This window comes from Otolemur garnettii, unplaced genomic scaffold (assembly GCF_000181295.1).
Source record: "Otolemur garnettii isolate 467f Iridium unplaced genomic scaffold, OtoGar3 scaffold00141, whole genome shotgun sequence".
Taxonomy (NCBI): domain Eukaryota; kingdom Metazoa; phylum Chordata; class Mammalia; order Primates; family Galagidae; genus Otolemur; species Otolemur garnettii.
In genome coordinates, this window is record NW_003852536.1 from 810,068 (window position 1) to 824,320 (window position 14,253).

The window sequence follows — 14,253 nt, forward strand, 5'->3', positions numbered from 1 at the left end:
GCCACCTTAGGTGTACGTGGCTGGCGCCTTAGCTGGTTGAGCCATAGGCGCCGAGCCGAGTGGCTGCATTTTAAACACACATGTACATTATTTACACGTACTACCTGCCCCCCCAAGCCGAGGATAGTGGTACAGCATGGATACATGTAAAATTTATGGAATTCCTTTATAGTCGACTGACAAATGTATGCCAAAGAGAGTATGCCAGTTTTTTTTTTCTTTTTTCCTTTGGTCAGCCTATTCACCAGAGTCTTCTTGTGTGTCTGCAAAGAAAGGCTTTACTTCCAGGGCTGGATTTGTGCTTTCAATGTAATCCAGAATTTATGGCCCATATTTCGAAGTCCCAAACTATTGAGCATGCAGAAAAGCCAGAACCCAGTGATTATTGGAAAAACATCCCACGTCTCTACTATACATTTCCCTTTCTTGTGCTTGATTATTGATTTGTGAGGCTGTATCAGGGTTTTCCCACAATACTCCTTGGTCGCTTAGGGGGTCCTTCGGGTGTCCTTTGTTTCCTACAGAGAAAGGGCATCAGGAAAGGGCACTTCTCCTTTCTCAGAGGGAAACTTAAGGAAGGCTATTATTGGGAAGCTCAAAACTTGGCAGGATAATTTTCCATCAAGAAGCATGGACCCTGAGTCATTATCTTTGTCAGTTGAAATAAGAGCTGTGTGCAAAATTAGACAGGGATATTTACATAGAGGGTTGTCTTGATTTGACAGTGTGGAAATAGTTCTGGCATTTCTGTTAAACAGCAGCCAGGACCCTGGGAGGGCCTTTGGAAAGGGGAGCTGGTGGGAGTGGAGGAGTTCAGGGGTCTTGCTCTTTCTGGAATTACATGTGTGGGAGAAATGGGAGCCCCGGGAGGTGGTTTATGAGCAGTGAGGGCAGCTTCAGTCCTCAAGGGGAGGCATAGATTCAAAACTCTAATGCAGGTAGAATTTATGGGCTAATTGGTTGGACACAGGGCTGAGATTTCTAGTGGGGGGCGGAGCAGGAATATGTTATTACTGAAAACGGCATTTAGGAGGAGGAAGAGGTGGTTTGGGAGAAGATGGTGATGTTAGCTTTAGACATGGTGGGGTTAGGTGCCTGTGAGACTGTTTTTCCCATCCTTTTGTATTAAGCTAATTTGCATACAGTGAATCTATCCTTTTCTGATGTGCGTTTGACAGATGCATGTAGTCATGTAAGTCCCACCACAGTAAAGATACTGAACAATTCCATCACTCTCTAAAATTCCCCTGATGCCCTTTATAGTTGCCCATAGGACTTTGATGGGATGGTATGTGTGTAATTTGATTTGTTCTAGAAATGGTTTAGATGGCTGAGAGGTTCTGCCTGGCTTAAGACTGGAGAGGCTGAAGCGGCCCAAGAGACAGTGCAGATAGCAGGGAGGATGGGCCTGGGCACCTCCCACTGTGGAATAGGTGGAGGGGTGAGAGGGAGCTTCAGGGAAATATGGGGGGCCAGCAGGTTGGGGGGCGGGCTGAGGCGGCCCACTGGATTGAGCCTACAAAGGGGCCAGGCTGCGCGTGTTGAGGATACAAGTGTGTGCTGTGTCTTTGGGAGACCATGTTGGCCATAGCAAGGGGCTGAGGGGGAAGCACAGTCAGCAGGAGAGCTGAGGGTGGGTTTGTGGGCTTGGGAGGAAGGCTTTCATGACAGGAGAGAGCGAAGGCTGCAGAAAAAAATAGGTCAGGGGCAAGGTCCTTGTAGAGCGAAGGAGGAGGGGGATGGTTGGTGTGGGAGGAGATGGGACCAGGAGGAGATGGGATTGGAAAGAAAGGCTGGGGAAGGGCCTGAGAGGTGGGGCCAAGAATTTGTGGGTGCTCTCATGTGATTACCTCCATTTTGGGGGGAAAAAGAGGTCCCTGAGAGCGTGAGGCCCTCTGCTTAATGTGGGATGGACAGGGTCCTGGGATGCGATGAGTTGGAGATTCCCCATAGGAGTGAGTGAGGAGGGTATGTGTGAGTGTGTTTGCGTGTAGACAAGGGAGGCAAAGGTTTGTTCCTGGTTGTGTAAAAAGGTCAGTCCCTTTTTCTCTCCCTACCTCTGTCCCCCCACTGGATTTTCCCAGAGAGCATGTTTCATGAGAGGATGCTATAAGCTTTCCACCTCTCTGCCTTTGCAAAGCAGAGGGGGTCTTCCTCCACATCTTGCTGTTTGCATAGAATGTCTGGAAGGATTAGTGCTCATTTTTTTGGGGGGGGGGGACAGAACCTCAAGCTATCCTCCTGGGTAGAGTGCCACGGCATCACAGCTCACAGCAACCTCCAACTCCTGGGCTCAAGCGAGTCTCCTGCCTCAGCCTCCAAAGTAGCTGGGACCACAGGCGCCCGCCACAACGCCCGGCCATTTTTTGGTTGCAGCCGTCATTGTTGTTTGGCGGGCCCAAGCTGGGGATTCGAACCTGCCACCTTAGGTGTATGTGGCTGGCGCCTTAGCTGCTTGAGCCACAGGCGCTGAGCCAGTGCTCACTTTTTTTGAACATTATTCCTTCCAGACCCCACTGAATCCCGACTTTCAGAACAGCCCTGTGATGTGCTGTCCCTGTTGACTGGTGCTCTAGGGATAAATAGCCCTGTCCTAATCGCTGGGAACTTCAGATCATCTAGGTCACTGGCCTTATTTATACACGAGGAAATGAGGAAGCACAGGCCCAAAGAGGAGCCCTGGTGTGCCCGAGGTCTCATGTGGTTGCTGCCCTCCCTGTCAGCCCTCATTACAGTGTATGTGGTGCTCTAGAACTAGAGGACCTGGTGGCAGTTTCCCTGGGCACTGTTTGCGTGAAAATAAATGTTAAGTTAAAGCTCTGAGCCTGGGGTCAAGCCCAGTGCTTGTTCTTTGCCTGGTACATTTTCTGTTTGGCACCGATATTGGCTCAGGGGAGGGTAAAAGTAAGAGTAGATTGCCCAGTAAGCTGTAGGTGGTTACTGTTTGACAGGTGCCCGAGTAAACATCCCCAATCTTTCTGAGATTGAAAAATAAATTGTATGCCAGGTGCGTGCACGCCCATAATCCGACACTCCCACTCTGGGAGGCTGAGGTGGATGGGTTGCCTGAACTCAGGCATTCCAGACCAGCCAGAGCAAGAGTGAGACCCTGTCTCTATTTAAAAAAAATAGATGGGTGTTGTGGTGGGCATCTGTAGTCCCAGCTACTTGGGAGGCTGAGGCAAGAGGATTGCTGGAGCCCAAGAGTTTGAGGTTGCTGTGAGCTGTGCTGCTACAGCACTCTACTGAGGGTGACAAAGTGAGACTCTGTCTCAAAAATAAACAGAAAAAAGAAAAATTTGTAGCGCTTGCTCACCGGTTAAGGTGCGGGCAGACTGGCTTTCTGAGAACAGCTGGTTCTTCCTTTTCCTCGTTGTTGTCCTCGGTCTTCTTACAGATAAGGGGCAGGGTATGAGAGAAGCAGCGGAGATAATGGCATCCCTGTGCTCCCCACTGTGTGCCCACTGTGCGCATACTCATGAAGCCGGCTTGGAAACTCTCCTGGCTTTGCTCCTGTAAAAATTCCTCTTTAAGGAAGAGCTGTTGCCACCACGACAGGCCCATGGCTTTGCATGCTGTGTGTGTAGGGTCGCTCAGGTTTCCCTGGTGCTCAGTTCGGCACCTCTGATGTCTCTTTGATCCTGGCCTCTAGATGAGGGAGCTTGGCAAGCTAGGAGCACCTGGGTGGCTGGGCCACTGCCTCAGTGACTTGTGTGAGTGTTACCTTCCTGGTGTGTACAAGGCACACTGCCACACGCCATGGGGAATACAGAACCAGAAGAGAGGTCTCCACTCTCTGGGAACTTACCATATGGTAAGAGAGATATGACAGGTACACAAAGGTCATACAGGGCATGGTCAAGGGACCCGAGGCTGTTAAGAGATGAGGGAGTTTAAATGAGGGGAGGTAACTTGACTATGAGGGGTTTAAATGACCCAGCAGTGTGAGACTCCAGGAGGAGGAGGGAGTGGGGTGTGGAAGTTGGGGTGTGTGTGTGTTGGGGAGGTCCGTTCTGGCTGAAGCATGGGGCGTGGAGAGAAGCGGTGGGAAGTAAAGCTGCTTGGGGCCCACAGCGAAGGGTCTTCAGGGCCCACAGCCTCAGCTGTGTAGGCCAGGGAGCCTGGAGATCAGCAGGGAGACAGCCGTCTCTCCTGGGCTTGTTGTCACCTCGTCATCTCTCTTTGCATGCGTGTTGCCTGGCTAGGAGTGTCCTATGTGGGTTAACTCACTGGTTGTTTAAAATGCTATTGGGGTTTTGCATACATGTGGTGCAAAAGGGTTGCATGTAACTTCAGTGGCAGAATGTTCATTTAATCTCTATTCCAGTGATGTGTGCAAGTGTCTGAACCTGCCTGTGTGTGGTATTGGAGGCGATGCTAATAAAGGTTGGCACTGGGTGTCATTGTACTGAGGGCCCAGTGGCTCCTTTTGCTCTTGCACGCCCACAGGTGGTCTTCAGTGTGGGACTCTTGCCTCTTTCTACTATTCGTGTCTAATACTGAACTGGCTCCAGAATCAAGCTTGTCTTTAATGGGTGGGATTGCTGGTGCTGAGCAGTGTAATGTCCTCAGTCCTGGTAGATCAGGAAGTTTCCAGAGTGGAAAGTTTGACCAGTTGGCCTGTGAGAGCCCTGCTGGCTCCAGGATTTATACATATGTGACTCATAATTTTCTGCAACCAGATGGGGAGACCATTCAAGGCGTGAAGCTTGCTTATGTCTCCTGGTGAGTGACTATTGCTTAAAAAAAACAACTGTTGATTGGGGACAGCTTTCTTGTCTTGGGTCCCTCAGTTTCCTAGGCAGTAAGAAGAAGGGGTGAGGCCTAGAGTCAGGTACAGATGGGCCTAGCATCCGACAGCATTGGAACTTAGAGATTTCTTATCCCATCAGTGAGTGAGGATGATAATACCTCACTAGGTTGTTGGAAGGATTAGAAGTACTATAAAGTGACAGGGAGGCCAAGCTCACATCTGTAATCACAGCACTATGGGAGGCAGAGAAGGGAGGATTGCTTGAGGCCAGGGGTTCTAGACCAGCCTGAGCAAGACGGAGATGGCACCACCTGTAGTCCTAGCTGCTTGGGAGGCTGAGGAAAGAGGATCACTGGAGCTTAGAAATTTGAGGTTGCCGTGAGCTAGGATCAAAGCACTGCACTCCAGCCTGGGCAAAAGAGTAAAGTAAGATCCTGTCTCAATAAATTAATGAGCGAAGGAATGAATGAATGATTGACAGGCACACAGAAGGGAACAATAAATGGTAGCTGCTTTTTCATTGACATACTGTTCTGAAGTGAAAGTGTTTTAAAAGATTGAGTCTATAAAGCCAGGGCACAGTGCTTGGCTGTCATAAGGGCTCAGGAATGGCTTGGACACTGCCCTGACCCTGGGGGAGAGGCTTGTAGAAGAACGGGACGCCTTTGTGGGGGAAGTTCGTAAGACTCATCGAGAACGTGCTGTGCGCACCTCCTGGTACTTGGGGAGCACTCAGCACTGTTTGTGGGGTGACCAGTCTAAGTTATTTTAGAAGAATGGTCTGGAAATTATTCTGAAACACAGCCCCTTGCCCCAGCCTGACACTTTGCCTTCTTAAAACACAGCCACTCTATTTGCTTCCTATTGTCACTGTAACAAATCACCACCAACTCAGTGGCTCAGAGCAACTCAGATTTATTGCCTGTTCTGAAGGTTGGCATTCTTTTTTGTTTTTTGAGACAGAGCCTCAAGCTGAGCCCCTGGGTAGAGTGCCATGGCTTCACTGCTCACAGCAACCTCCAACTCCTGGGCTCAAGCGAGTCTCCTGCCTCAGCCTCCCAAGTAGCTGGGACCACAGGCGCCCGCCACAACGCCTGGCCATTTTTTGGTTGCAGCCATCATTGTTTTTTGGCGGGTCCAGACTGGGGATTCAAACCCGCCACCTTAGGTGTATGTGGCTGGCGCCTTAGCTGCTTGAGCCACAGGCGCCGAGCCAAAGTTGGCATTCTGAAATGGATCTCAAGGTGCCAGGAGGGCTAGCTCCTTCTGGAGGTTCAAGGGCAGGGCCCTCCCCTCCCCTCCCCTCCCCTCCCTTTTCCCAGCCTCTAGAGCATTTTTTCCACCATTTTATTTCACGGCATATTTGGACCTATAGTCAAACTTCTGTGGCACGCTTACATTAAGTTGATCAAAAAAAGAGTAAAAATATACTTGCTGTGCTTTGAATTTCTTTCAAAAGATAATGTAATTAATGATCTTTAAATTTTGTTCATGGCACACGGGTTGCAGATCACTCTTGGGGGTGGCCCAGGTTCTGTGGCTTGTGGCCTGTCCTTCATAATTTCATTATTCCAACCTCAGCCTCTGTGCCACATCTCCTGAGCTCTGAGCTCTGAGCTCTGAGCTCCCCTCGCACCTGCCAGGGCCTCTGTGATTACACTGGGCCCACCTGGATAATCGCCCATTCCAGGGGCCTTAACTTCACATCTGCCACATCCCATGGTAGGTCACATCTTCACAGCTTCCAGGAATAGGGCCAAGGACGTATTTGGGGGTGTCATTATTCAGCCTGCTATAGCTACCCACAGCATTTTGGCTGCATTTAAAGACAGCCTTTTAAATATCTGATTTCATGTTAAGGAAAACCTTCACCCTTAACTCCAGGGGTCCTAATTCACCTTCCTGTGTGACGGTAGTTTTGTGAATTCAGCTAACAAATTGTTATTTGTGTGTCAGGGTCAGTCTCTGTGTGGGGGTAGGGTGGGAAGGAGTCAGACGCATCTGAGATGGGTGCCTACCCGCAAGGGTTTATAGTTTGAACAGAAAAGATATCTATGTGCGAGAAGGTAACTTACAAAACAGGGTCAGCTCTGACCAGCACCGGAGGAGTTAGGTCAGCTGATTGGAAGACTTAAATACAGAACAGCTGAGAGTCAAGTTAGGCCAGACTAGGAATGTGTTCTTAAATTTCTGTGGTACTTTTCATACATTTAAAAGTATATCCACCTTCTGTTTAAAAGAATTTATGCCGTCGGGAGGAGGAAACAGATCAAGGTTGGTTCAGGAATGGCCTGGAATAGCCCCGCCGTTCAGGGCAGGGGAGAGTTGACTCTGAGTTCCAAGATCTGCCTAGATGGCTGGTGGGTGGGTTTTCAGGGGTGCAGAGGGGGAGGGGCCTGCCTAGGAGAAGGACCTGCAGATCAGAGCTCGCTCACATGTGACAGGAGTTGGGGGAAGCTGGAAAGGATTTGGAGTCCTGGGGCCTCAGGCGCAGGAGTCCGGAGTTTATCCTATAGTCAGTGAAGGAGCGTTTGAGCGTGATGAAAATGGGAGTGTTCCAGGGCTTGGAGGCAGCAAGCTGTGGGAGTCAGAGGGAATTTTTCCTCCCACTGATCCTTCTGGAAAATGCTTTGGCAAAAGCCTCCCATTCTGTTTTCCTCTGAGAGTGGTAAGGACTGGTAGGGTGGTTCATGCCAGTAATCCCCACCCTTGGGAGGCTTAGCTGGGAGGATCACTTGAATCCAGGAGTTTGAGACCTGAGCAACATAGCAAGACCTGGTCTCCACAAAAATGAGCCAGGCGTGGTGGGGCGCCTGTAGCCCCAGCTACTGTGGAGGCTGAGGCCGGAGAGTGCTTGAGCCCAGGTGTTGGAGATTACAGTGAGCTAGGATCACAACACTACACTCTGACCTGTAGCCTGGGTGACAGAGTAAGACCCTGTGTCTATTTAAAAAAAGAGTGGCAAGGAATGTCAGCAGGTATTTATGGCCCACTTGTTTCCAGGCAGGCCACCGGCTGCGGGATTGGCTGAGTGTGGCCTCACACTGCAATGCTGAATAATCCTCACTGGTCCCTGGAGAGGGCAAGACTGCCTGTCCCTGCCTGTCTCTCCTACTCAGATGTGACACTATACCCGGCAGGGAGACTTGATATATAAATGAAAGGATTATCCAGATGGGTCTCATTCATGCTTGCTGTGGTCTCACCAAGTCTGAGCTTCATTGCAGATTGTGTGGTTGTAATAGTCATCATCATCATCATGTTAGCTAGTGGTTTTTGAGCACCTAAATGCTATTATATGGTTTACTGAATCTAGTCCTTTCCAAGAACAGATGAAGAAACTGAGGCACAAGGATAAGCTTACGTGACTTTGGTCACCTTAGGTCACAGCAGCAAGCCAGTAGCAGAGTCAGGATTAAAACCCAGGTCTGATAACCCTGGGCCTTTGTTACTATGTTACTGTTCCCACTTCTGAGCCACATATTTTTGAATATTTTAAGCAGAAAACTTTATTTTTGAAACAGAGTCTTACTTTGTCACCCTTGGTAGAGTGGAGGAGGAGGCAGGAGGATTGCTTGAGCCCAGGAGTTGGAGGTTACAGTGATGTATGATAGGGTCACTGTACTCTAGCCTGGGTGACAGAGCAAGACCCTGTGTCTAAAAAGAAAAAAAGATTGAGAGACACATCTCTGTGCCAGGTAGCACACTGAACCCAGAGCCTGGCAGATACTAAACTGTCAGTAAAAGCAGCTGGAGTTCTGTCATTGTGTTGTGCTGGTTCACTTCTCAAAAAGTAAAAAACATCTGGGGAATTGGTTAAATTTATTGGGGGAGCATTGCTGCTGTTCAACAAACTCTGGTGTGTGTTCTTAAACTTTCCAAGAAAAAACCCAGTAGTCCAGAAGGAACTTTCAAGGGAGCGTGAAGTCCTCAGCCTAGAAGACAACTTGAAGCCCAGAAACTTCTTTCCTTCTGAGGCCCAACTCCACCGGGTCATCCTTAGGGATGTGGGTATGGACCAGCGTGGGGTCTGTGATAAGACAGAAGCTCAGACCAGGACAGACGAGCCACCTGCCCCCCGCCCCGGTCAAGAGAGGCTCTGTGAGGAATGGGTAGGGACAGCCGTGCACATCTCTGTCTACCTGCCTGTCTGCCTCCGTGCCTCCCTCCAGCCACCCACCACCCCCCACCCCGTGCCTACAACCACGCCCAGGGCTTGCCTGGCAAGGGGTCTCTTGTAAATAACGAATGAAGGAGTCTTAGATGGTGGATGAATTTCCATCAGCTCGAGCTCAGGCCATGGGCTGACAGTGCGGGTAGAATGCAGGGGCAGCAGCTGTAGCTGAGACTCTCCTGGAACCACAGGAGGGAGGAGAGATGTACAGCAAGTTGGTGTCTTGAACCCTCTCCCACCCACCAGGCCTGATCCTTTCACGAGCAGCACTTAGAAGCCACTCTACCTGGATATTCCAGTAAAATGTGGCCTGAACACAGCCCCTTCCTTCACCTCGCTCCAGCCTGGAGGCCTCGGGGTGGTGAGCAGCTGTGTCTGGTGAGATGAGCCTGTTTCTCAGGGGCAGGAGCAGAGATGTAGTGGAGGGTCCGCACCCCAACGCCAGCCTTGTTGGGATGATCTCATTCAACTCTGGGGACCTTCCAGATTTCCTGGGACAGTTGTATTTTACTCCATTGCCCTGCAAAAGAGGTCAACATATAGCAAGTAGTTTAGGCTCTGTGGGCCATAGGCCTCTTGCAACTACTGAGCTCTGCTCTTGTATCCAAAAAAGCAGCGATGGAGAATACCTGTGTAAGTGCACGCGCTGCAAACAGCATATAAATGAATGAACTGGCTAGGTTCCAGAAATTTAAACTTTATTTACAAAACAAGCTGCAGGACGACATGTGGCCTGAGAACTGTGGTTTGCTGACCCCTGCCCTACAAGGACATTAGTCATGTTCTGTGTCTTAATTTTGGTCCAGAAAATGTGGTCACTTCACTTATTACACAGTTCTAAATTAGGATCTTGGAGTTCTTTGGTGGGGGAGGGAAGTACCCATTAATTATTCCCATCTTTTAATGCAGGGCCCAACACTGGGGCAGGTGGGCAGGCGGTCTGCCTGTGCCAAGGGATTTTCTCACCACTCTCCTGAGGAGAACAGTTGAGCCTTTTCCCCCAAAGTGGGGTGGCCGTGCGCTGTCTGCCTGGCAGCCTGTGAGGGGCAGTTGTCTTCTGATGAAGGACAGTGGCTACACAAGGGTGGGGAGAAGCCTTATTTATAGGCTTCTGATCTGCTGCCTGACCCGCTGCCATTGTGCCCTGGACAAGTGCTCAAGGCACAGGGAGCAGATTTGAAAAGTTACACACTTGCATGCTTGCTTCGTTTTTCTTATTTTAACAAAAGATATTTTTTTACAAAATTTACTTTCTATTGTCAAAGTAGTATGTGTTCTTTATAGAAAACTTTAGAAAATTTGGATAAAGGAATGAAGACTGTAAAAAGCTTTTGTCACCCCTACCCAGCCCCTCTCTCCCTCCCTCCCTCTCTCCTTCCCTCCCTCCAATGGAAGGATAAGTAATAACTGGTTTTTTGACCTGCTTTTTTGCCACATGGGAATATATAATATACTACTTTTTTTTTTTTTTTTTTGAGACAGTCTATGTCACCCTTGGTAGAGTGCCATGGTGTCACAGCTCGCAGCAACCTCAAACTCTCGGGCTTAAGTGATCCTCTTGCCTCAGCCTCCCAAGTACCTGGGACTACAGGTACCTGCCACAATACTCAGCTATTTTTTGTTGTCGTTGGAGTTATCGTTGTTTAGCAGGCCCCAGGCCAGGTTTGTACTCCCTACTGTGCTACAGGCTCAAAGCCATACCTTCTCTCTCTCTTTTTTTTTTTTTTTTTAAGAGACAGAGTCTCATCCTGTTGCCCTCAGTAGAGTGCTGTGGTGTCACGGCTCACAGCAACCTCCAGCTCTTGAGCTTAGGCAATTCTCTTGCCTCAGCCTCACGAATAGCTGGGACTACAGGTGCGTGCCACAACACCCAGCTATTTTTTGCTGCAGTTTGGCCGGGGCCAGGTTCAAACCTGCCACCCTTGGTATATGGGGCCGGCGCCCTACTCACTGAGCCACAGGCACCGCCCCAAGACTTTCTTATTTGTCATTTTAAATGGCTGTCTAGCATTCTAGTCTATGGTCATACCACTATTTAGCAAAGACAAGAATTGTGACTTTTATATTCTTGTAGCTGAATTACCACACATATGTGTTTTGTTTTGTTTGAGACAGTCTCACTATGTTGCCCTCAGTAGAGTGCTGTGGCCTCACAGCTCACAGGAACCTCAAACTCTTGGGCTCAAGCGATTCTCTTGCCTCAGTCTCCCAAGTAGCTGGGACAACAGGTAGTCTCCACAATGCCCAGCTATTTTTGGGTTGCAGTTGTCATTGTTGTTTAGCAGGCCCAGGCCGGATTCAAACCCACCAGCCTGGGTGTGTATGGCTGATGCTGTAACCACTGTGCCTTGTATGGCTTGGGGCAGTGCCTGTAGCTCATTGAGTAGGGTGCCAGCCCCATATACTTAGGGTGGCGGGTTCAAACCTGGCCCTGGCCAAACTGCAACAAAAAATAGCTGGGCGTTGTGGCTGGTGCCTGTAGTCCTGCTGGGCGCGGAGCCTCACACATATCTGTTTTTAAGGAAATGCAATTTGACAGGTTTGGGCAGGGATTCTTGTAGAGTTAACAGGCAGGATGGCCCAAGGAGGAGCAGGGGAAGGGACCTCCCTGGTAGATGAGCGGCGGCGTGGGGCTGCAGCAGGTGAGTGCAGCCTGGCCTGGCCTGGCCCCTTCAGCTTCTCCTGTTCTGAAGGCTTCTCTCAGCAGGCCTGGGCTGGGCTCACTGAGGAAGGATGGAGGCTACTTTCCTTTCTCTTCCCCTGGGTTCTTTTTCATGCATTCAGTTGCCTTTGAAAATTGATAGCATGCAAGGATATTTCAGGAGCTGCTGGCAGAGCCCTGAGGCTGGACCTCACTAGATAGAACTTTGGACTTGCCGGAGATATCTGAGTGATGTCCCTGGTGTGTGATTTGAAAGGCCAAGGTGAAGGGCAAATCTACAGAAATTCATAGATTTGGGTTTGGAAGTTTAAATCTTTTCCTCAACACATACATTCTTCTGAGATTTTGGAGGGAATAGTCAATTGTTATTTCTTTCTTTTTTTTTTTTTCTAAGAGTTAAAAAAAAAAAAAAAAGGAAAGACTTCCAGGATATAAAGAAACATTTCAGTGCCTACGTAGGCTAGAAATTGGGAATATTGGCTCGGTGCCTGTGGCTCAAGTGGCTAAGGCGCCAGCCACGTATACCTAAGGTGGTAGGTTCGAATCCAGCCTGGGCTGCCAAACGACAATGACAGCTGCAACCAAAAAATAGCAGGGCGTTGTGGCGGACGCTTGTGGTCCCAGCTACTTGGGAGGTGGAGGCAGGAGACTCGCTTGAGCCCAGGAGTTGGAGGTTGCTGTGAGCTGTGATGCTGTGGCACTCTACCCAGGGGGACAGCTTGAGGCTCCTGTCTCCAAAAAAAAAGAAAAGAAAAGAAATTAGGAATATTCATGCCCAAAGTCAACAGGTGTGGCCCAGCACTCTGCTTTAAATCGTCTTCCAGGTGATTGACAACCACTGCCTCAAAGCAGTCCAATCACTGCCTTAAACAGCATCCTTAGTTCTTTATGTAGATTGAAAACAGCCAGCAGGTGTGTGGCAGTTCCAGCATAGGGCAGTCTTTCTCAAACCTCCACGGGACCAGCTGAGTTGATTGCATTCAACAAATATTTATTACCTGTCTGCTGTGTCCTGAGGGCTGTGGTAGGCGCTGGAGAGACAGAGGGGACAGGTGGATGTGGTCTTGTCCTGTGGCTGTGCCTGATCTGGGAGAGCGATGGTTACACAGGTAGATTCAGAGGCCCCTCACTGCTGCAAGGTGGGGGGGAGACACAGTGTGCTGGAGGCCAAGTCGGGAAGGCTTCTGGGAGAGATGGTGTTTGTGCTAAGACCTGTGAGGAGGAGAGGAAGTGAGCTCTGTGTGCATAGGGCTGCGGGAGGGAACTCTGGGTTCCAGGAATGGGGTGGCCTGGGGTGCTTTGGCTGGAGCACAAAGTCAGCAGAGGGAATATGGTAAGGGTAGGGCTGGGGAGGCAGGGAAGAGCTAGGTCAGGAAGGTTCTTTCAGCCTCCTTGGGCCCTTGGAGAAGGCATGATGCCTGGAAGTGATTTGATAGGATTTTATTTAATTTTTATTGTTTTGAAATAGAGTCTGAGGCTGTTGCTAGGCTAGAATGCAGTGATGTCATCATAGCTCACTGCAGCCTCTAGTCTCAGGAGATCCTCCTGCCTCAGCCTCCCAAGTAGCTAGTAGCCACAACTACAGGCATGTGCCACCACCCCTGGCTAGTTTTTCTTCTTCTTCTCCTTCTTCTTCTTTATTGTAGAGACAGGGTCTTGATATGTTGCCCCAGCTGATCTTTTTTTTTTTTGGAGACAGAGTCTCAAGCTGTTGCCTTGGGTAGAGTGCTGTGGCATCACAGCTCACAGCAACCCCCAGCTCTTGGGCTTAAGCCATTCTCTTGCTTCAGCCTCCCAAGTAGCTGGGACTATAGGTGCCCACCACAACGCCCAGCTATTTTGTTGTTGTTGTTGTAGCTATCATTGTCATTTGGCAGGCCAGGGCTCGATTTGAACCCATCAGCTCAGGTGTACGTGGCTGGTGCCCTAGCCACTGAGCAACAGGTGCTGAGCCTGCCCCAGCTGATTTTGAACTACTGGCCTCAAACCAGGCGAGAACCTGGGCTTCTCGAGGTGCTGGATTATAGGCATGCGCCTTTCCGTGATAGCTCTCATGGTGGCCTAGTGAATACATCAGAGGGGTGAGACAGTGGCTTTAGGGGCTGTCGCATCCCCCAGGTGGGAGCATCAGATGGAGCAGGGCAGGTGGTGGCAGTACTTTTCAGGGTGGGAATCATGAGAGGGTGGGTAGCAGTGGTAAGGTCAGTTTTGGACATGCTGAGTGTGAGGTGCCTGTGGGATGTGGAGGTCCCAGGCTTGTAGCAGATACCCAGATGAAGCCTGCCCCAGGGAAAGCTGGTCAGTGTGGTCTGTGCCCTGGTTCACACAATCCCCAGAACAAAGGGCATTCTCTGTCTTTGAGTTCTTATGGCAGGATTCAGTGGCAGCTGTGACTAGGAAGAGACCAGGGGAGGAGGGCTTGGCTTTTGGAGGTGCAGACACTGAGCTGGTCTGTGATGCAGCACTCCGTAGTTACAAAGGGGATTGAACAACTGCTTGGAAAACCCAGACATGGTCCCGGCCTGCTGTCGTCAGATGACAGGTGGTGAGTTCTGGCTGCGAAGGGGGGACTTGGGGTGCATATGGAAACCCTCTCCTTAGAATAAAATTCCCTGACCGAGTACAGTGGCTCACACCTGTAACCCTAGCAATCTGGGAGGCCGA

At 49.9% G+C, this 14,253-nt stretch overlaps 1 protein-coding gene across 2 annotated transcripts in view; it reads left to right on the top strand.

Moving 5' to 3' along the window:
• The window catches only part of COQ8A (coenzyme Q8A), a 43,241-nt gene that overhangs the window by 2,480 nt on the left and 26,508 nt on the right, over nt 1-14,253 (top strand). The window contains exon 1 of one of the 2 annotated variants that reach the window (XM_023518540.1): nt 13,623-14,134. The exons of the other annotated variant lie outside the window; for it this stretch is intronic. The gene's annotated coding sequence lies outside the window, so the exon portion shown is untranslated. Of the gene's footprint in view, nt 1-13,622; nt 14,135-14,253 lie in introns of those variants that run through there. 2 annotated transcript variants of the gene reach the window in all.